General features: G+C 41.5%; 23 non-coding genes across 23 annotated transcripts; all 23 read left to right on the forward strand.

Annotated features, from left to right (window-relative positions):
* The first annotated feature begins 391 nt into the window (after nt 1-391).
* On the forward strand, nt 392-463 carry trnap-ugg (transfer RNA proline (anticodon UGG)). The gene has a single exon. It is a non-coding gene; the product is annotated as a tRNA-Pro (tRNA).
* An 833-nt stretch (nt 464-1,296) lies between these two features.
* Nucleotides 1,297-1,368, forward strand: trnap-ugg (transfer RNA proline (anticodon UGG)). Its single transcript has one exon. It is a non-coding gene; the product is annotated as a tRNA-Pro (tRNA).
* Nucleotides 1,369-2,223: 855 nt separating this feature from the next.
* trnap-ugg (transfer RNA proline (anticodon UGG)) lies at nt 2,224-2,295 on the forward strand. Its single transcript has one exon. It is a non-coding gene; the product is annotated as a tRNA-Pro (tRNA).
* An 836-nt stretch (nt 2,296-3,131) lies between these two features.
* trnap-ugg (transfer RNA proline (anticodon UGG)) lies at nt 3,132-3,203 on the forward strand. Its single transcript has one exon. It is a non-coding gene; the product is annotated as a tRNA-Pro (tRNA).
* An 836-nt stretch (nt 3,204-4,039) lies between these two features.
* On the forward strand, nt 4,040-4,111 carry trnap-ugg (transfer RNA proline (anticodon UGG)). Its single transcript has one exon. It is a non-coding gene; the product is annotated as a tRNA-Pro (tRNA).
* An 854-nt stretch (nt 4,112-4,965) lies between these two features.
* On the forward strand, nt 4,966-5,037 carry trnap-ugg (transfer RNA proline (anticodon UGG)). Its single transcript has one exon. It is a non-coding gene; the product is annotated as a tRNA-Pro (tRNA).
* An 829-nt stretch (nt 5,038-5,866) lies between these two features.
* Nucleotides 5,867-5,938, forward strand: trnap-ugg (transfer RNA proline (anticodon UGG)). Its single transcript has one exon. It is a non-coding gene; the product is annotated as a tRNA-Pro (tRNA).
* A 1,210-nt stretch (nt 5,939-7,148) lies between these two features.
* Nucleotides 7,149-7,220, forward strand: trnap-cgg (transfer RNA proline (anticodon CGG)). The gene has a single exon. It is a non-coding gene; the product is annotated as a tRNA-Pro (tRNA).
* Nucleotides 7,221-8,057: 837 nt separating this feature from the next.
* Nucleotides 8,058-8,129, forward strand: trnap-agg (transfer RNA proline (anticodon AGG)). The gene has a single exon. It is a non-coding gene; the product is annotated as a tRNA-Pro (tRNA).
* Nucleotides 8,130-8,965: 836 nt separating this feature from the next.
* trnap-agg (transfer RNA proline (anticodon AGG)) lies at nt 8,966-9,037 on the forward strand. Its single transcript has one exon. It is a non-coding gene; the product is annotated as a tRNA-Pro (tRNA).
* Nucleotides 9,038-9,873: 836 nt separating this feature from the next.
* Nucleotides 9,874-9,945, forward strand: trnap-agg (transfer RNA proline (anticodon AGG)). Its single transcript has one exon. It is a non-coding gene; the product is annotated as a tRNA-Pro (tRNA).
* An 835-nt stretch (nt 9,946-10,780) lies between these two features.
* trnap-agg (transfer RNA proline (anticodon AGG)) lies at nt 10,781-10,852 on the forward strand. Its single transcript has one exon. It is a non-coding gene; the product is annotated as a tRNA-Pro (tRNA).
* An 836-nt stretch (nt 10,853-11,688) lies between these two features.
* trnap-agg (transfer RNA proline (anticodon AGG)) lies at nt 11,689-11,760 on the forward strand. Its single transcript has one exon. It is a non-coding gene; the product is annotated as a tRNA-Pro (tRNA).
* Nucleotides 11,761-12,597: 837 nt separating this feature from the next.
* On the forward strand, nt 12,598-12,669 carry trnap-agg (transfer RNA proline (anticodon AGG)). The gene has a single exon. It is a non-coding gene; the product is annotated as a tRNA-Pro (tRNA).
* An 837-nt stretch (nt 12,670-13,506) lies between these two features.
* Nucleotides 13,507-13,578, forward strand: trnap-agg (transfer RNA proline (anticodon AGG)). Its single transcript has one exon. It is a non-coding gene; the product is annotated as a tRNA-Pro (tRNA).
* An 838-nt stretch (nt 13,579-14,416) lies between these two features.
* On the forward strand, nt 14,417-14,488 carry trnap-cgg (transfer RNA proline (anticodon CGG)). The gene has a single exon. It is a non-coding gene; the product is annotated as a tRNA-Pro (tRNA).
* An 836-nt stretch (nt 14,489-15,324) lies between these two features.
* Nucleotides 15,325-15,396, forward strand: trnap-agg (transfer RNA proline (anticodon AGG)). Its single transcript has one exon. It is a non-coding gene; the product is annotated as a tRNA-Pro (tRNA).
* An 837-nt stretch (nt 15,397-16,233) lies between these two features.
* On the forward strand, nt 16,234-16,305 carry trnap-agg (transfer RNA proline (anticodon AGG)). The gene has a single exon. It is a non-coding gene; the product is annotated as a tRNA-Pro (tRNA).
* Nucleotides 16,306-17,143: 838 nt separating this feature from the next.
* trnap-ugg (transfer RNA proline (anticodon UGG)) lies at nt 17,144-17,215 on the forward strand. Its single transcript has one exon. It is a non-coding gene; the product is annotated as a tRNA-Pro (tRNA).
* Nucleotides 17,216-18,052: 837 nt separating this feature from the next.
* trnap-agg (transfer RNA proline (anticodon AGG)) lies at nt 18,053-18,124 on the forward strand. Its single transcript has one exon. It is a non-coding gene; the product is annotated as a tRNA-Pro (tRNA).
* Nucleotides 18,125-18,961: 837 nt separating this feature from the next.
* On the forward strand, nt 18,962-19,033 carry trnap-ugg (transfer RNA proline (anticodon UGG)). Its single transcript has one exon. It is a non-coding gene; the product is annotated as a tRNA-Pro (tRNA).
* Nucleotides 19,034-19,871: 838 nt separating this feature from the next.
* Nucleotides 19,872-19,943, forward strand: trnap-cgg (transfer RNA proline (anticodon CGG)). Its single transcript has one exon. It is a non-coding gene; the product is annotated as a tRNA-Pro (tRNA).
* Nucleotides 19,944-20,780: 837 nt separating this feature from the next.
* On the forward strand, nt 20,781-20,852 carry trnap-agg (transfer RNA proline (anticodon AGG)). The gene has a single exon. It is a non-coding gene; the product is annotated as a tRNA-Pro (tRNA).
* The last annotated feature ends 650 nt before the right edge of the window (nt 20,853-21,502 follow it).

Raw genomic sequence — 21,502 nt, forward strand, 5'->3', positions numbered from 1 at the left:
AAAAACCCTTTTGACAGAGTATCATGGCAACAAGTGGTGGAATTCAGCTGGTGTATGATGTCAGCCAGGTTCCTATGAGTATTTAGAGAGAATTGTGTCCAGGTTTTTCTCATTGGACACAGAGGTGGAATATACCCTGTATCTACCATTGAAACACTGACTGACTGTCTGATTTTCTCAACTTTGTCGCAGAAATTAGTGTACTCTGTAATGCACTCAGTCATCGAATTGATGTTGTTTCCATGGAGATCGTCCCAATCTAACAGTCTCACAGTCACACTTGCATGTCAACAGCCCTGCTTGAGCTTCTAAATGTTGATGATGATGTGACATGGGAATCTGTTTTTTTAATTTACAAAACATTTTATGTGTTGCCAGTTATGAGATTTATGGCTCGTTGGTCTAGTAGTATGATTCTTGCTTTGGGTGCGAGAGGTCCCGGGTTCTATTCCCGGACGAGCCCCAGTGACTTATGTAAGTTGTAGTTTTCTCCTCCAGGTAGCAAAACTCACAGGACTTCAACCAGGCAAGTGCTGTGCCAGAAATCCCAACCAGTTCTTCAACCGGTCTATCAAGGTATTATGGTCAACCATGTCAAATGCAGCACTGTGAGACCACAATTGAAATGTTGCCGCTAGCCGTATTGGATTACATGTCATTACAGACTTTAACTAGAACTGTCTCAGTGCTGCGATGTGAAGGAGAATATCGAAACAGTTATTTAATGTTAGGAGCTTTTACACACGTTGAAAAAGTTTTTTCTACGATTTTACTAAGAAAGGCAGGTTTTATACAGGCCTATAACTGTTCATAAGTGACCTCTCTAGACTGACACAGTGGAACAATACCTGAAAGCTGAGACTTATTCAAAATGTCTGAAAGCAATACAATGTGCAACACTCTTAAAAAACCCTGTTGCCAGAGTATCATGGCAGCAAGTGGTGGAATTCAGCTGGTGTATGATGTCAGCCAGGTTGCTATGAGTAATTAGAGATAATTGTGTCAAGGTTTCTCTCATTGGACACAGAGGTGGAATATATCCTGTGTCTACCATTGAAACACTGACTGACTGTCTGATTTTCTCAACTTTGTTGCAGAAATTATTGTACTCTGTAATGCACTCAGTCATCGAATTGATGTTGTTTCCATGGAGATCGTCCCAATCTAACAGTCTCACAGTCACACTCACATGTCAACAGCCCTGCTTGAGTTTCTAAATGTTGATGATGATGTGACATGGGAACCCTGTTTTTTAATTTAGAAAACATTTTATGTGTTGCCAGTTATGAGTTTTTTGGCTCGTTGGTCTAGTAGTATGATTCTCGCTTTGGGTGCGAGAGGTCCCGGGTTCAATTCCCGGACGAGCCCCAGTGACTTATGTAAGTTGTAGTTTTCTCCTCCAGGTAGCAAAACTCATAGGACTTCAACCAGGCAAGTGCTGTGTCAGAAAGTCCCAACCAGTTCTTCAACCGGTCTATCAAGGTATTATGGTCAACCATGTCAAATGCAGCACTGTGAGACCACAATTGAAATGTTGCCACTATCCGTATTGGAGCGGATGTCATTATGGACGTTAACTAGAACTGTCTCAATGCTGGAATGTGGAAACTTGACTGGAGAACATAAAAACAGTTCCTTAATGTTAGGAGTTTGTACACACATTGAAAAACAGATTATTCTATGATTTTACGAAGAAAGGGGAGGTTTTATACGGGCCTATAGCTGTTCATAAGTGACCTCTCTAGACTGGCGCAGAGGAGTAATACCTGAAAGCTGAGACTTATTCAAAATATCTGAAAGCCCTGAGGCCATACAATGTGCAACACTCTTAAAAACCTTGTTGCCAGCGTATCAAGGCAGCAAGTGGTGGAATTCAGGTGGTGTATGGTGTCAGCCAGGTTCCTTTGAGTAATTAGAGAGAATTGTGTCCAGGTTTCTCTCATTGGACACATAGGTGGAATATATATCCTGAGTCTACCATTGAAACACTGACTGACTGTCTGATTTTCTCAACTTTGTTGCAGAAATTATTGTACTCTGTAATGCACTCAGTCATCGAATTGATGTTGTTTCCATGGAGATCGTCCCAATCTAAAAGTCTCACAGTCACACTCACATGTCAACAGCCCTGCTTGAGCTTCTAAATGTTGATGATGATGTGACATGGGAACCCTGTTTTTTAATTTAGAAAACATTTTATGTGTTGCCAGTTATGAGTTTTATGGCTCGTTGGTCTAGTAGTATGATTCTCGCTTTGGGTGCGAGAGGTCCCGGGTTCAATTCCCGGACGAGCCCCAGTGACTTATGTAAGTTGTAGTTTTCTCCTCCAAGTAGCAAAACTCATAGGACTTCAACCAGGCAAGTGCTGTGCCAGAAAGTCCCACCTAGTTCTTCAACCGGTCTATCAAGGTATTATGGTCAACCATGTCAAATGCAGCACTGTGAGACCACAATTGAAATGTTGCCACTAGCCGTATTGGAGTACATGTCATTACGGACTTTAACTAGAACTGTCTCAGTGCTGCGATGTGAAGGAGAACATCGAAACAGTTATTTAATGTTAGGAGCTTTTACACACGTTGAAAAAAAGTTTTTTCTACGATTTTACTAAGAAAGGCAGGTTTTATACAGGCCTATAACTGTTCATAAGTGACCTCTCTAGACTGACACAGTGGAACAATACCTGAAAGCTGAGACTTATTCAAAATGTCTGAAAGCAATACAATGTGCAACACTCTTAAAAAACCCTGTTGCCAGAGTATCATGGCAGCAAGTGGTGGAATTCAGGTGGTGTATGATGTCAGCCAGGTTCGTATGAGTAATTAGAGATAATTGTCTCCAGGTTTCTCTCATTGGACACAGAGGTAGAATATATCCTGTGTCTACCATTGAAACACTGACTGACTGTCTGATTTTCTCAACTTTGTTGCAGAAATTAGTGTACTCTGTAATGCACTCAGTCATCGAATTGATGTTGTTTCCATGGAGATCGTCCCAATCTAACAGTCTCACAGTCACACTCACATGTCAACAGCCCTGCTTGAGCTTCTAAATGTTGATGATGATGTGACATGGGAACCCTGTTTTTTAATTTAGAAAACATTTTATGTGTTGCCAGTTATGAGTTTTATGGCTCGTTGGTCTAGTAGTATGATGCTCGCTTTGGGTGCGAGAGGTCCCGGGTTCAATTCCCGGACGAGCCCCAGTGACTTATGTAAGTTGTAGTTTTCTCCTCCAAGTAGCAAAACTCATAGGACTTCAACCAGGCAAGTGCTGTGCCAGAAAGTCCCACCTAGTTCTTCAACCGGTCTATCAAGGTATTATGGTCAACCATGTCAAATGCAGCACTGTGAGACCACAATTGAAATGTTGCCACTAGCCGTATTGGAGTACATGTCATTACGGACTTTAACTAGAACTGTCTCAGTGCTGCGATGTGAAGGAGAACATCGAAACAGTTATTTAATGTTAGGAGCTTTTACACACGTTGAAAAAAAGTTTTTTCTACGATTTTACTAAGAAAGGCAGGTTTTATACAGGCCTATAACTGTTCATAAGTGACCTCTCTAGACTGACACAGTGGAACAATACCTGAAAGCTGAGACTTATTCAAAATGTCTGAAAGCAATACAATGTGCAACACTCTTAAAAAACCCTGTTGCCAGAGTATCATGGCAGCAAGTGGTGGAATTCAGCTGGTGTATGATGTCAGCCAGGTTGCTATGAGTAATTAGAGATAATTGTGTCAAGGTTTCTCTCATTGGACACAGAGGTGGAATATATCCTGTGTTTACCTTTGAAACACTGACTGACTGTCTGATTTTCTCAACTTTGTTGCAGAAATTAGTGTACTCTGTAATGCACTCAGTCATCGAATTGATGTTGTTTCCATGGAGATCGTCCCAATCTAACAGTCTCACAGTCACACTCACATGTCAACAGCCCTGCTTGAGCTTCTAAATGTTGATGATGATGTGACATGGGAACCCTGTTTTTTAATTTAGAAAACATTTTATGTGTTGCCAGTTATGAGTTTTATGGCTCGTTGGTCTAGTAGTATGATTCTCGCTTTGGGTGCGAGAGGTCCCGGGTTCTATTCCCGGACGAGCCCCAGTGACTTATGTAAGTTGTAGTTTTCTCCTCCAGGTAGCAAAACTCACAGGACTTCAACCAGGCAAGTGCTGTGCCAGAAAGTCCCAACCAGTTCTTCAACCGGTCTATCAAGGTATTATGGTCAACCATGTCAAATGCAGCACTGTGAGACCACAATTGAATGTTGCCAATATCTGTATTGGAGCGGATGTCTTTATGGACGTTAACTAGAACTGTCTCAATGCTGGAATGTGGAAACTTGACTGGAGAACTTAAAAACAGTTCCTTAATGTTAGGAGTTTGTACACACGTTGAAAAACAGATTATTCTATGATTTTACGAAGAAAGGGGAGGTTTTATACGGGCCTATAGCTGTTCATAAGTGACCTCTCTAGACTGGCGCAGAGGAGTAATACCTGAAAGCTGAGACTTATTCAAAATATCTGAAAGCCCTGAGGCCATACAATGTGCAACACTCTTAAAAACCTTGTTGCCAGCGTATCAAGGCAGCAAGTGGTGGAATTCAGGTGGTGTATGGTGTCAGCCAGGTTCCTTTGAGTAATTAGAGAGAATTGTGTCCAGGTTTCTCTCATTGGACACATAGGTGGAATATATATCCTGAGTCTACCATTGAAACACTGACTGACTGTCTGATTTTCTCAACTTTGTTGCAGAAATTATTGTACTCTGTAATGCACTCAGTCATCGAATTGATGTTGTTTTCATGGAGATCGTCCCAATCTAACAGTCTCACAGTCACACTCACATGTCAACAGCCCTCTTTGAGCTTCTAAATGTTGATGATGATGTGACATGGGAACCCTGTTTTTTAATTTAGAAAACATTTTATGTGTTGCCAGTTATGAGTTTTATGGCTCGTTGGTCTAGTAGTATGATTCTCGCTTTGGGTGCGAGAGGTCCCGGGTTCAATTCCCGGACGAGCCCCAGTGACTTATGTAAGTTGTAGTTTTCTCCTCCAAGTAGCAAAACTCATAGGACTTCAACCAGGCAAGTGCTGTGCCAGAAAGTCCCACCTAGTTCTTCAACCGGTCTATCAAGGTATTATGGTCAACCATGTCAAATGCAGCACTGTGAGACCACAATTGAAATGTTGCCGTATTGGAGTACATGTCATTACGGACTTTAACTAGAACTGTCTCAGTGCTGCGATGTGAAGGAGAATATCGAAACAGTTATTTAATGTTAGGAGCTTTTACACACGTTGAAAAAAAGTTTTTTCTACGATTTTACTAAGAAAGGCAGGTTTTATACAGGCCTATAACTGTTCATAAGTGACCTCTCTAGACTGACACAGTGGAACAATACCTGAAAGCTGAGACTTATTCAAAATGTCTGAAAGCAATACAATGTGCAACACTCTTAAAAAACCCTGTTGCCAGAGTATCATGGCAGCAAGTGGTGGAATTCAGCTGGTGTATGATGTCAGCCAGGTTCGTATGAGTAATTAGAGATAATTGTCTCCAGGTTTCTCTCATTGGACACAGAGGTGGAATATATCCTGTGTCTACCATTGAAACACTGACTGACTGTCTGATTTTCTCAACTTTGTTGCAGAAATTATTGTACTCTGTAATGCACTCAGTCATCGAATTGATGTTGTTTCCATGGAGATCGTCCCAATCTAACAGTCTCACAGTCACACTTACATGTCAACAGCCCTGCTTGAGCTTCTAAATGTTGATGATGATGTGACATGGGAACCCTGTTTTTTAATTTACAAAACATTTTATGTGTTGCCAGTTATGAGATTTATGGCTCGTTGGTCTAGTAGTATGATTCTCGCTTTGGGTGCGAGAGGTCCTGGGTTCAATTCCCGGACGAGCCCCAGTGACTTATGTAAGTTGTAGTTTTCTCCTTTTTAAGAAGTTTAAGAAGTTTAAGAAATTGTTTAAAGAAAATATTGTAAATAAATATAAAACACTATAATTATAAAGTATACTATCAAAAACATTCTAGGATGTGAAATGTCAATTTTATATTTTGTCTTACTTATTTATTTATTTTTTTTCTTCTTTATGTATTGTTTGTTTTCACTGAGTAAAAGCTAATGTCTCATATTTTTTTGCTGATCAAAAGAAAAAAGGGTAGGCACTATAAGCTACGGCTTCAGCCTACACCTTTTCGGCAAAAGAAATGTTGATTTTTTTTTTTTTTTTTTTTTTTCTCTTCCTTTTCATCTTGTTCTGTACAAGCCGAAAAAAAGATTAATTCATTCATTCATTCATTCCTCCAAGTAGCAAAACTCATAGGACTTCAACCAGGCAAGTGCTGTGCCAGAAAGTCCCACCTAGTTCTTCAACCGGTCTATCAAGGTATTATGGTCAACCATGTCAAATGCAGCACTGTGAGACCACGATTGAAATGTTGCCACTAGCCGTATTGGAGCGCATGTAATTACGGACTTTAACTACAACTGTCTGAGTGCTGCGATGTGAAGGAGAACATCAAAACAGTTATTTAATGTTAGGAGTTTGTACCAACGTTGAAAAACAGCTTTTTCTATGATTTTACTAAGAAAGGGGAGGTTTTATACGGGCCTATAGCTGTTCGTAAGTGACCTCTCTAGACTGGCACAGAGGAACAATACCTGAAAGCTGAGACTTATTCAAAATGTCTGAAAGCCATACAATGTGCAACACTCTTAAAAAACCCTTTTGACAGAGTATCATGGCAACAAGTGGTGGAATTCAGCTGGTGTATGATGTCAGCCAGGTTCCTATGAGTATTTAGAGAGAATTGTGTCCAGGTTTTTCTCATTGGACACAGAGGTGGAATATACCCTGTATCTACCATTGAAACACTGACTGACTGTCTGATTTTCTCAACTTTGTCGCAGAAATTAGTGTACTCTGTAATGCACTCAGTCATCGAATTGATGTTGTTTCCATGGAGATCGTCCCAATCTAACAGTCTCACAGTCACACTTGCATGTCAACAGCCCTGCTTGAGCTTCTAAATGTTGATGATGATGTGACATGGGAATCTGTTTTTTTAATTTACAAAACATTTTATGTGTTGCCAGTTATGAGATTTATGGCTCGTTGGTCTAGTAGTATGATTCTCGCTTCGGGTGCGAGAGGTCCTGGGTTCAATTCCCGGACGAGCCCCAGTGACTTATGTAAGTTGTAGTTTTCTCCTCCAAGTAGCAAAACTCATAGGACTTCAAGCAGGCAAGTACTGTGCCAGAAAGTCCCACCTAGTTCTTCAACCGGTCTATCAAGGTATTATGGTCAACCATGTCAAATGCAGCACTGTGAGACCACGATTGAAATGTTGCCACTATCCGTGTTGGAGCGGATGACATTACGGACTTTAACTAGAACTTGCTGAGTGCTGCGATGTGAAGGAGAACATCAAAACAGTTATTTAATGTTAGGAGTTTGTACACACGTTGAAAAACAGCTTTTTCTATGATTTTACTAAGAAAGGGGAGTTTTTATACGGGCCTATAGCTGTTCGTAAGTGACCTCTCTAGACTGGCACAGAGGAACAATACCTGAAAGCTGAGACTTATTCAAAATGTCTGAAAGCCATACAATGTGCAACACTCTTAAAAAACCCTTTTGACAGAGTATCATGGCAACAAGTGGTGGAATTCAGCTGGTGTATGATGTCAGCCAGGTTCCTATGAGTATTTAGAGAGAATTGTGTCCAGGTTTTTCTCATTGGACACAGAGGTGGAATATACCCTGTATCTACCATTGAAACACTGACTGACTGTCTGATTTTCTCAACTTTGTCGCAGAAATTAGTGTACTCTGTAATGCACTCAGTCATCGAATTGATGTTGTTTCCATGGAGATCGTCCCAATCTAACAGTCTCACAGTCACACTTGCATGTCAACAGCCCTGCTTGAGCTTCTAAATGTTGATGATGATGTGACATGGGAATCTGTTTTTTTAATTTAGAAAACATTTTATGTGTTGCCAGTTATGAGATTTATGGCTCGTTGGTCTAGTAGTATGATTCTCGCTTAGGGTGCGAGAGGTCCTGGGTTCAATTCCCGGACGAGCCCCAGTGACTTATGTAAGTTGTAGTTTTCTCCTCCAAGTAGCAAAACTCATAGGACTTCAACCTGGCAAGTGCTGTGCCAGAAAGTCCCACCTAGTTCTTCAACCGGTCTATCAAGGTATTATGGTCAACCATGTCAAATGCAGCACTGTAAGACCACGATTGAAATGTTGCCACTATCCGTGTTGGAGCGGATGTCATTACGGACTTTAACTAGAACTGTCTGAGTGCTGCGATGTGAAGGAGAACATCAAAACAGTTATTTAATGTTAGGAGTTTGTACACACGTTGAAAAACAGCTTTTTCTATGATTTTACTAAGAAAGGGGAGGTTTTATACGGGCCTATAGCTGTTCGTAAGTGACCTCTCTAGACTGGCACAGAGGAACAATACCTGAAAGCTGAGACTTATTCAAAATGTCTGAAAGCCATACAATGTGCAACACTCTTAAAAACCTTGTTGCCAGCGTATCAAGGCAGCAAGTGGTGGAATTCAGCTGGTGTATGGTGTCAGCCAGGTTCCTTTGAGTAATTAGAGAGAATTGTGTCCAGGTTTTTCTCATTGGACACAGAGGTGGAATATACCCTGTATCTACCATTGAAACACTGACTGACTGTCTGATTTTCTCAACTTTGTCGCAGAAATTAGTGTACTCTGTAATGCACTCAGTCATCGAATCGATGTTGTTTCCATGGAGATCGTCCCAATCTAACAGTCTCACAGTCACACTTGCATGTCAACAGCCCTGCTTGAGCTTCTAAATGTTGATGATGATGTGACATGGGAATCTGTTTTTTTAATTTAGAAAACATTTTATGTGTTGCCAGTTATGGGATTTATGGCTCGTTGGTCTAGTAGTATGATTCTCGCTTAGGGTGCGAGAGGTCCTGGGTTCAATTCCCGGACGAGCCCCAGTGACTTATGTAAGTTGTAGTTTTCTCCTCCAAGTAGCAAAACTCATAGGACTTCAACCTGGCAAGTGCTGTGCCAGAAAGTCCCACCTAGTTCTTCAACCGGTCTATCAAGGTATTATGGTCAACCATGTCAAATGCAGCACTGTAAGACCACGATTGAAATGTTGCCACTATCCGTGTTGGAGCGGATGTCATTACGGACTTTAACTAGAACTGTCTGAGTGCTGCGATGTGAAGGAGAACATCAAAACAGTTATTTAATGTTAGGAGTTTGTACACACGTTGAAAAACAGCTTTTTCTATGATTTTACTAAGAAAGGGGAGGTTTTATACGGGCCTATAGCTGTTCGTAAGTGACCTCTCTAGACTGGCACAGAGGAACAATACCTGAAAGCTGAGACTTATTCAAAATGTCTGAAAGCCATACAATGTGCAACACTCTTAAAAACCTTGTTGCCAGCGTATCAAGGCAGCAAGTGGTGGAATTCAGCTGGTGTATGGTGTCAGCCAGGTTCCTTTGAGTAATTAGAGAGAATTGTGTCCAGGTTTTTCTCATTGGACACAGAGGTGGAATATACCCTGTATCTACCATTGAAACACTGACTGACTGTCTGATTTTCTCAACTTTGTCGCAGAAATTAGTGTACTCTGTAATGCACTCAGTCATCGAATCGATGTTGTTTCCATGGAGATCGTCCCAATCTAACAGTCTCACAGTCACACTTGCATGTCAACAGCCCTGCTTGAGCTTCTAAATGTTGATGATGATGTGACATGGGAATCTGTTTTTTTAATTTAGAAAACATTTTATGTGTTGCCAGTTATGGGATTTATGGCTCGTTGGTCTAGTAGTATGATTCTCGCTTAGGGTGCGAGAGGTCCTGGGTTCAATTCCCGGACGAGCCCCAGTGACTTATGTAAGTTGTAGTTTTCTCCTCCAAGTAGCAAAACTCATAGGACTTCAACCTGGCAAGTGCTGTGCCAGAAAGTCCCACCTAGTTCTTCAACCGGTCTATCAAGGTATTATGGTCAACCATGTCAAATGCAGCACTGTAAGACCACGATTGAAATGTTGCCACTATCCGTGTTGGAGCGGATGTCATTACGGACTTTAACTAGAACTGTCTGAGTGCTGCGATGTGAAGGAGAACATCAAAACAGTTATTTAATGTTAGGAGTTTGTACACACGTTGAAAAACAGCTTTTTCTATGATTTTACTAAGAAAGGGGAGGTTTTATACGGGCCTATAGCTGTTCGTAAGTGACCTCTCTAGACTGGCACAGAGGAACAATACCTGAAAGCTGAGACTTATTCAAAATGTCTGAAAGCCATACAATGTGCAACACTCTTAAAAACCTTGTTGCCAGCGTATCAAGGCAGCAAGTGGTGGAATTCAGCTGGTGTATGGTGTCAGCCAGGTTCCTTTGAGTAATTAGAGAGAATTGTGTCCAGGTTTTTCTCATTGGACACAGAGGTGGAATATACCCTGTATCTACCATTGAAACACTGACTGACTGTCTGATTTTCTCAACTTTGTCGCAGAAATTAGTGTACTCTGTAATGCACTCAGTCATCGAATCGATGTTGTTTCCATGGAGATCGTCCCAATCTAACAGTCTCACAGTCACACTTGCATGTCAACAGCCCTGCTTGAGCTTCTAAATGTTGATGATGATGTGACATGGGAATCTGTTTTTTAATTTAGAAAACATTTTATGTGTTGCCAGTTATGAGATTTATGGCTCGTTGGTCTAGTAGTATGATTCTCGCTTAGGGTGCGAGAGGTCCCGGGTTCAATTCCCGGACGAACCCCAGTGACTTATGTAAGTTGTAGTTTTCTCCTCCAAGTAGCAAAACTCATAGGACTTCAACCAGGCAAGTGCTGTGCCAGAAAGTCCCACCTAGTTCTTCAACCGGTCTATCAAGGTATTATGGTCAACCATGTCAAATGCAGCACTGTGAGACCACGATTGAATTTTGCCACTATCCGTGTTGGAGCGGATGTCATTACGGACTTTAACTAGAACTGCCTGAGTGCTGCGATGTGAAGGAGAACATCAAAACAGTTATTTAATGTTAGGAGTTTGTACACACGTTGAAAAACAGCTTTTTCTATGATTTTACTAAGAAAGGGGAGGTTTTATACGGGCCTATAGCTGTTCGTAAGTGACCTCTCTAGACTGGCACAGAGGAACAATACCTGAAAGCTGAGACTTATTCAAAATGTCTGAAAGCCATACAATGTGCAACACTCTTAAAAAACCCTTTTGACAGAGTATCATGGCAACAAGTGGTGGAATTCAGCTGGTGTATGATGTCAGCCAGGTTCCTATGAGTATTTAGAGAGAATTGTGTCCAGGTTTTTCTCATTGGACACAGAGGTGGAATATACCCTGTATCTACCATTGAAACACTGACTGACTGTCTGATTTTCTCAACTTTGTCGCAGAAATTAGTGTACTCTGTAATGCACTCAGTCATCGAATTGATGTTGTTTCCATGGAGATCGTCCCAATCTAACAGTCTCACAGTCACACTTGCATGTCAACAGCCCTGCTTGAGCTTCTAAATGTTGATGATGATGTGACATGGGAATCTGTTTTTTTAATTTACAAAACATTTTATGTGTTGCCAGTTATGAGATTTATGGCTCGTTGGTCTAGTAGTATGATTCTCGCTTAGGGTGCGAGAGGTCCCGGGTTCAATTCCCGGACGAGCCCCAGTGACTTATGTAAGTTGTAGTTTTCTCCTCCAAGTAGCAAAACTCATAGGACATCAACCAGGCAAGTGCTGTGCCAGAAAGTCCCACCTAGTTCTTCAACCGGTCTATCAAGGTATTATGGTCAACCATGTCAAATGCATTACTGTGAGACCACGATTGAAATGTTGCCACTATCCGTGTTGGAGCGGATGTCATTACGGACTTTAACTAGAACTGCCTGAGTGCTGCGATGTGAAGGAGAACATCAAAACAGTTATTTAATGTTAGGAGTTTGTACACACGTTGAAAAACAGCTTTTTCTATGATTTTACTAAGAAAGGGGAGGTTTTATACGGGCCTATAGCTGTTCGTAAGTGACCTCTCTAGACTGGCACAGAGGAACAATACCTGAAAGCTGAGACTTATTCAAAATGTCTGAAAGCCATACAATGTGCAACACTCTTAAAAAACCCTTTTGACAGAGTATCATGGCAACAAGTGGTGGAATTCAGCTGGTGTATGATGTCAGCCAGGTTCCTATGAGTATTTAGAGAGAATTGTGTCCAGGTTTTTCTCATTGGACACAGAGGTGGAATATACCCTGTATCTACCATTGAAACACTGACTGACTGTCTGATTTTCTCAACTTTGTCGCAGATATTAGTGTACTCTGTAATGCACTCAGTCATCGAATTGATGTTGTTTCCATGGAGATCGTCCCAATCTAACAGTCTCACAGTCACACTTGCATGTCAACAGCCCTGCTTGAGCTTCTAAATGTTGATGATGATGTGACATGGGAATCTGTTTTTTTAATTTAGAAAACATTTTATGTGTTGCCAGTTATGAGATTTATGGCTCGTTGGTCTAGTTTTATGATTCTCGCTTAGGGTGCGAGAGGTCCCGGGTTCAATTCCCGGACGAGCCCCAGTGACTTATGTAAGTTGTAGTTTTCTCCTCCAAGTAGCAAAACTCATAGGACTTCAACCAGGCAAGTGCTGTGCCAGAAAGTCCCACCTAGTTCTTCAACCGGTCTATCAAGGTATTATGGTCAACCATGTCAAATGCAGCACTGTGAGACCACGATTGAAATGTTGCCACTATCCGTGTTGGAGCGGATGTCATTACGGACTTTAACTAGAACTGCCTGAGTGCTGCGATGTGAAGGAGAACATCAAAACAGTTATTTAATGTTAGGAGTTTGTACACACGTTGAAAAACAGCTTTTTCTATGATTTTACTAAGAAAGGGGAGGTTTTATACGGGCCTATAGCTGTTCGTAAGTGACCTCTCTAGACTGGCACAGAGGAACAATACCTGAAAGCTGAGACTTATTCAAAATGTCTGAAAGCCATACAATGTGCAACACTCTTAAAAAACCCTTTTGACAGAGTATCATGGCAACCATTGGTGGAATTCAGCTGGTGTATGATGTTAGCCAGGTTCCTATGAGTATTTAGAGAGAATTGTGTCCAGGTTTTTCTCATTGGACACAGAGGTGGAATATACCCTGTATCTACCATTGAAACACTGACTGACTGTCTGATTTTCTCAACTTTGTCGCAGAAATTAGTGTACTCTGTAATGCACTCAGTCATCGAATTGATGTTGTTTCCATGGAGATCGTCCCAATCTAACAGTCTCACAGTCACACTTGCACGTCAACGGCCCTGCTTGAGCTTCTAAATGTTGATGATGATGTGACATGGGAATCTGTTTTTTTAATTTAGAAAACATTTTATGTGTTGCCAGTTCTGAGATTTATGGCTCGTTGGTCTAGTAGTATGATTCTCGCTTAGGGTGCGAGAGGTCCCGGGTTCAATTCCCGGACGAGCCCCAGTGACTTATTTAAGTTGTAGTTTTCTCCTCCAAGTAGCAAAACTCATAGGACTTCAACCGGGCAAGTGCTGTGCCAGAAAGTCCCACCTAGTTCTTCAACCGGTCTATCAAGGTATTATGGTCAACCATGTCAAATGCAGCACTGTGAGACCACGATTGAAATGTTGCCGCTATCCGTGTTGGAGCGGATGTCATTACGGACTTTAACTAGAACTGCCTGAGTGCTGCGATGTGAAGGAGAACATCAAAACAGTTATTTAATGTTAGGAGTTTGTACACACGTTGAAAAACAGCTTTTTCTATGATTTTACTAAGAAAGGGGAGGTTTTATACGGGCCTATAGCTGTTCGTAAGTGACCTCTCTAGACTGGCACAGAGGAACAATACCTGAAAGCTGAGACTTATTCAAAATGTCTGAAAGCCATACAATGTGCAACACTCTTAAAAAACCCTTTTGACAGAGTATCATGGCAACAAGTGGTGGAATTCAGCTGGTGTATGATGTCAGCCAGGGTCCTATGAGTATTTTGAGAGAATTGTGTCCAGGTTTTTCTCATTGGACACAGAGGTGGAATATACCCTGTATCTACCATTGAAACACTGACTGACTGTCTGATTTTCTCAACTTTGTCGCAGATATTAGTGTACTCTGTAATGCACTCAGTCATCGAATTGATGTTGTTTCCATGGAGATCGTCCCAATCTAACAGTCTCACAGTCACACTTGCATGTCAACAGCCCTGCTTGAGCTTCTAAATGTTGATGATGATGTGACATGGGAATCTGTTTTTTTTAATTTAGAAAACATTTTATGTGTTGCCAGTTATGAGATTTATGGCTCGTTGGGCTAGTAGTATGATTCTCGCTTCGGGTGCGAGAGGTCCCGGGTTCAATTCCCGGACGAGCCCCAGTGACTTATGTAAGTTGTAGTTTTCTCTTCCAAGTAGCAAAACTCATAGGACTTCAACCAGGCAAGTGCTGTGCCAGAAAGTCCCACCTAGTTCTTCAACCCGTCTATCAAGGTGTTATGGTCAACCATGTCAAATGCAGCACTGTGAGACCACGATTGAAATGTTGCCACTATCCGTGTTGGAGCGGATGTCATTACGGACTTTAACTAGAACTGTCTGAGTGCTGCGATGTGAAGGAGAACATCAAAACAGTTATTTAATGTTAGGAGTTTGTACACACGTTGAAAAACAGCTTTTTCTATGATTTTACTAAGAAAGGGGAGGTTTTATACGGGCCTATAGCTGTTCGTAAGTGACCTCTCTAGACTGGCACAGAGGAACAATACCTGAAAGCTGAGACTTATTCAAAATGTCTGAAAGCCATACAATGTGCAACACTCTTAAAAAACCCTTTTGACAGAGTATCATGGCAACAAGTGGTGGAATTCAGCTGGTGTATGATGTCAGCCAGGTTCCTATGAGTATTTAGAGAGAATTGTGTCCAGGTTTCTCAAGGAACACAGAGGTGGAATATACCCTGTATCTACCATTGAAACACTGACTGACTGTCTGATTTTCTCAACTTTGTCGCAGAAATTAGTGTACTCTGTAATGCACTCAGTCATCGAATTGATGTTGTTTCCATGGAGATCGTCCCAATCTAACAGTCTCACAGTCACACTTGCATGTCAACAGCCCTGCTTGAGCTTCTAAATGTTGATGATGATGTGACATGGGAATCTGTTTTTTTTAATTTAGAAAACATTTTATGTGTTGCCAGTTATGAGATTTATGGCTCGTTGGTCTAGTAGTATGATTCTGGCTTAGGGTGCGAGAGGTCCCGGGTTCAATTCCCGGACGAGCCCCAGTGACTTATGTAAGTTGTAGTTTTCTCCTCCAAGTAGCAAAACTAATAGGACTTCAACCTGGCAAGGGCTGTGCCAGAAAGTCCCACCTAGTTCTTCAACCGATCTATCAAGGTATTATGGTCAACCATGTCAAATGCAGCACTGTGAGACCACGATTGAAATGTTGCCACTATCCGTGTTGGAGCGGTTTTGATTACGGACTTTAACTAGAACTGTCTGAGTGCTGCGATGTGAAGGAGAACATCAAAACAGTTATTTAATGTTAGGAGTTTGTACACACGTTGAAAAACAGCTTTTTCTATGATTTTACTAAGAAAGGGGAGGTTTTATACGGGCCTATAGCTGTTCGTAAGTGACCTCTCTAGACTGGCACAGAGGAACAATACCTGAAAGCTGAGACTTATTCAAAATGTCTGAAAGCCATACAATGTGCAACACTCTTAAAAAACCCTTTTGACAGAGTATCATGGCAACAAGTGGTGGAATTCAGCTAGTGTATGATGTCAGCCAGGTTCCTATGAGTATTTAGAGAGAATTGTGTCCAGGTTTTTCTCATTGGACACAGAGGTGGAATATACCCTGTATCTACCATTGAAACACTGACTGACTGTCTGATTTTCTCAACTTTGTCGCAGAAATTAGTGTACTCTGTAATGCACTCAGTCATCGAATTGATGTTGTTTCCATGGAGATCGTCCCAATCTAACAGTCTCACAGTCACACTTGCATGTCAACAGCCCTGCTTGAGCTTCTAAATGTTGATGATGATGTGACATGGGAATCTGTTTTTTTAATTTACAAAACATTTTATGTGTTGCCAGTTAAGAGATTTATGGCTCGTTGGTCTAGTAGTATGGTTCTCGCTTAGGGTGCGAGAGGTCCCGGGTTCAATTCCCGGACGAGCCCCAGTGACTTATGTAAGTTGTAGTTTTCTCCTCCAAGTAGCAAAACTCATAGGACTTCAACCAGGCAAGTGCTGTGCCAGAAAGACCCACCTAGTTCTTCAACCGGTCTATCAAGGTATTATGGTCAACCATGTCAAATGCAGCACTGTGAGACCACGATTGAAATGTTGCCACTAGCCGTATTGGAGCGCATGTCATTACAGACTTTAACTACAACTGTCTCAGTGCTGCGATGTGAAGGAGAACATCAAAACAGTTATTTAATGTTAGGAGTTTGTACCAACGTTGAAAAACAGCTTTTTCTATGATTTTACTAAGAAAGGGGAGGTTTTATACGGGCCTATAGCTGTTCGTAAGTGACCTCTCTAGAACTGGCACAGAGGAACAATACCTGAAAGCTGAGACTTATTCAAAATGTCTGAAAGCCATACAATGTGCAACACTCTTAAAAAACCCTTTTGACAGAGTATCATGGCAACAAGTGGTGGAATTCAGCTGGTGTATGATGTCAGCCAGGTTCCTATGAGTATTTAGAGAGAATTGTGTCCAGGTTTTTCTCATTGGACACAGAGGTGGAATATACCCTGTATCTACCATTGAAACACTGACTGACTGTCTGATTTTCTCAACTTTGTCGCAGAAATTAGTGTACTCTGTAATGCACTCAGTCATCGAATTGATGTTGTTTCCATGGAGATCGTCCCAATCTAACAGTCTCACAGTCACACTTGCATGTCAACAGCCCTGCTTGAGCTTCTAAATGTTGATGATGATGTGACATGGGAATCTGTTTTTTTAATTTACAAAACATTTTATGTGTTGCCAGTTATGAGATTTATGGCTCGCTGGTCTAGTAGTATGATTCTTGCTTTGGGTGCGAGAGGTCCCGGGTTCAATTCCCGGACGAGCCCCAGTGACTTATGTAAGTTGTAGTTTTCTCCTCCAAGTAGCAAAACTCATAGGACTTCAACCAGGCAAGTGCTGTGCCAGAAAGTCCCACCTAGTTCTTCAACCGGTCTATCAAGGTATTATGGTCAACCATGTCAAATGCAGCACTGTGAGACCACGATATAAATGTTGCCACTAGCCGTGTTGGAGCGGATGTCATTACGGACTTTAACTAGAACTGTCTGAGTGCTGCGATGTGAAGGAGAACATCAAAACAGTTATTTAATGTTAGGAGTTTGTACACACGTTGAAAAACAGCTTTTTCTATGATTTTACTAAGAAAGGGGAGGTTTTATACGGGCCTATAGCTGTTCGTAAGTGACCTCTCTAGACTGGCACAGAGGAACAATACCTGAAAGCTGAGACTTATTCAAAATGTCTGAAAGCCATACAATGTGCAACACTCTTAAAAAACCCTTTTGACAGAGTATCATGGCAACAAGTGGTGGAATTCAGCTAGTGTATGATGTCAGCCAGGTTCCTATGAGTATTTAGAGAGAATTGTGTCCAGGTTTTTCTCATTGGACACAGAGGTGGAATATACCCTGTATCTACCATTGAAACACTGACTGACTGTCTGATTTTCTCAACTTTGTCGCAGAAATTAGTGTACTCTGTAATGCACTCAGTCATCGAATTGATGTTGTTTCCATGGAGATCGTCCCAATCTAACAGTCTCACAGTCACACTTGCATGTCAACAGCCCTGCTTGAGCTTCTAAATGTTGATGATGATGTGACATGGGAATCTGTTTTTTTAATTTACAAAACATTTTATGTGTTGCCAGTTAAGAGATTTATGGCTCGTTGGTCTAGTAGTATGGTTCTCGCTTAGGGTGCGAGAGGTCCCGGGTTCAATTCCCGGACGAGCCCCAGTGACTTATGTAAGTTGTAGTTTTCTCCTCCAAGTAGCAAAACTCATAGGACTTCAACCTGGCAAGTGCTGTGCCAGAAAGTCCCACCTAGTTCTTCAACCGGTCTATCAAGGTATTATGGTCAACCATGTCAAATGCAGCACTGTGAGACCACAATTGAAATGTTGCCACTATCCGTGTTGGAGCGGATGTCATTACGGACTTTAACTAGAACTGCCTGAGTGCTGCGATGTGAAGGAGAACATCAAAACAGTTATTTAATGTTAGGAGTTTGTACACACGTTGAAAAACAGCTTTTTCTATGATTTTACTAAGAAAGGGGAGGTTTTATACGGGCCTATAGCTGTTCGTAAGTGACCTCTCTAGACTGGCACAGAGGAACAATACCTGAAAGCTGAGACTTATTCAAAATGTCTGAAAGCCATACAATGTGCAACACTCTTAAAAAACCCTTTTGACAGAGTATCATGGCAACAAGTGGTGGAATTCAGCTGGTGTATGATGTCAGCCAGGTTCCTATGAGTATTTAGAGAGAATTGTGTCCAGGTTTTTCTCATTGGACACAGAGGTGGAATATACCCTGTATCTACCATTGAAACACTGACTGACTGTCTGATTTTCTCAACTTTGTCGCAGAAATTAGTGTACTCTGTAATGCACTCAGTCATCGAATTGATGTTGTTTCCATGGAGATCGTCCCAATCTAACAGTCTCACAGTCACACTTGCATGTCAACAGCACTGCTTGAGCTTCTAAATGTTGATGATGATGTGACATGGGAATCTGTTTTTTTAATTTACAAAACATTTTATGTGTTGCCAGTTATGAGATTTATGGCTCGTTGGTCTAGTAGTATGATTCTTGCTTTGGGTGCGAGAGGTCCCGGGTTCAATTCCCGGACGAGCCCCAGTGACTTATGTAAGTTGTAGTTTTCTCCTCCAAGTAGCAAAACTCATAGGACTTCAACCAGGCAAGTGCTGTGCCAGAAAGTCCCACCTAGTTCTTCAACCGGTCTATCAAGGTATTATGGTCAACCATGTCAAATGCAGCACTGTGAGACCACGATTGAAATGTTGCCACTAGCCGTATTGGAGCGCATGTCATTACGGACTTTAACTACAACTGTCTGAGTGCTGCGATGTGAAGGAGAACATCAAAACAGTTATTTAATGTTAGGAGTTTGTACACACGTTGAAAAACAGCTTTTTCTATGATTTTACTAAGAAACGGGAAGGTTTTATACGGGCCTATAGCTGTTCGTAAGTGACCTCTCTAGACTGGCACAGAGGAACAATACCTGAAAGCTGAGACTTATTCAAAATGTCTGAAAGCCATACAATGTGCAACACTCTTAAAAAACCCTTTTGACAGAGTATCATGGCAACAAGTGGTGGAATTCAGCTGGTGTATGATGTCAGCCAGGTTCCTATGAGTATTTAGAGAGAATTGTGTCCAGGTTTTTCTCATTGGACACAGAGGTGGAATATACCCTGTATCTACCATTGAAACACTGACTGACTGTCTGATTTTCTCAACTTTGTCGCAGATATTAGTGTACTCTGTAATGCACTCAGTCATCGAATTGATGTTGTTTCCATGGAGATCGTCCCAATCTAACAGTCTCACAGTCACACTTGCATGTCAACAGCCCTGCTTGAGCTTCTAAATGTTGATGATGATGTGACATGGGAATCTGTTTTTTTAATTTACAAAACATTTTATGTGTTGCCAGTTATGAGATTTATGGCTCGTTGGTCTAGTAGTATGATTCTCGCTTCGGGTGCGAGAGGTCCCGGGTTCAATTCCCGGACGAGCCCCAGTGACTTATGTAAGTTGTAGTTTTCTCCTGCAAGTAGCAAAACTCATAGGACTTCAACCTGGCAAGTGCTGTGCCAGAAAGTCCCACCTAGTTCTTCAACCGGTCTATCAAGGTATTATGGTCAACCATGTCAAATGCAGCACTGTGAGACCACAATTGAAATGTTGCCACTATCCGTGTTGGAGCGGATGTCATTACGGACTTTAACTAGAACTGTCTGAGTGCTGCGATGTGAAGGAGAACATCAAAACAGTTATTTAATGTTAGGAGTTTGTACACACGTTGAAAAACAGCTTTTTCTATGATTTTACTAAGAAAGGGGAGGTTTTATACGGGCCTATAGCTGTTCGTAAGTGACCTCTCTAGACTGGCACAGAGGAACAATACCTGAAAGCTGAGACTTATTCAAAATGTCTGAAAGCCATACAATGTGCAACACTCTTAAAAAACCCTTTTGACAGAGTATCATGGCAACAAGTGGTGGAATTCAGCTGGTGTATGATGTCAGCCAGGTTCCTATGAGTATTTAGAGAGAATTGTGTCCAGGTTTTTCTCATTGGACACAGAGGTGGAATATACCCTGTATCTACCATTGAAACACTGACTGACTTTCTGATTTTCTCAACTTTGTCGCAGAAATTAGTGTACTCTGTAATGCAATCAATCATCGAATTGATGTTGTTTCCATGGAGATCGTCCCAATCTAACAGTCTCACAGTCACACGTGCATGTCAACAGCCCTGCTTGAGCTTCTAAATGTTGATGATGATGTGACATGGGAATCTGTTTTTTTAATTTACAAAACATTTTATGTGTTGCCAGTTACGAGATTTATGGCTCGTTGGTCTAGTAGTATGATTCTCGCTTAGGGTGCGAGATGTCCCGGGTTCAATTCCCGGACGAGCCCCAGTGACTTATGTAAGTTGTAGTTTTCTCCTCCAAGTAGCAAAACTCATAGGACTTCAACCAGGCAAGTGCTGTGCCAGAAAGTCCCACCTAGTTCTTCAACCGGTCTATCAAGGTATTATGGTCAACCATGTCAAATACAGCACTGTGAGACCACGATTGAAATGTTGCCACTATCCGTGTTGGAGCGGATGTCATTACGGACTTTAACTAGAACTGTCTGAGTGCTGCGATGTGAAGGAGAACATCAAAACAGTTATTTAATGTTAGGAGTTTGTACACACGTTGAAAAACAGCTTTTTCTATGATTTTACTAAGAAAGGGGAGGTTTTATACGGGCCTATAGCTGTTCGTAAGTGACCTCTCTAGACTGGCACAGAGGAACAATACCTGAAAGCTGAGACTTATTCAAAATGTCTGAAAGCCATACAATGTGCAACACTCTTAAAAAACCCTTTTGACAGAGTATCATGGCAACAAGTGGTGGAATTCAGCTGGTGTATGATGTCAGCCAGGTTCCTATGAGTATTTAGAGAGAATTGTGTCCAGGTTTTTCTCATTGGACACAGAGGTGGAATATACCCTGTATCTACCATTGAAACACTGACTGACTGTCTGATTTTCTCAACTTTGTCGCAGAAATTAGTGTAC

Source organism: Cololabis saira, unplaced genomic scaffold (genome assembly GCF_033807715.1).
Source record: "Cololabis saira isolate AMF1-May2022 unplaced genomic scaffold, fColSai1.1 scf059, whole genome shotgun sequence".
In the NCBI taxonomy this organism is placed as follows: Eukaryota; Metazoa; Chordata; class Actinopteri; order Beloniformes; family Belonidae; genus Cololabis; species Cololabis saira.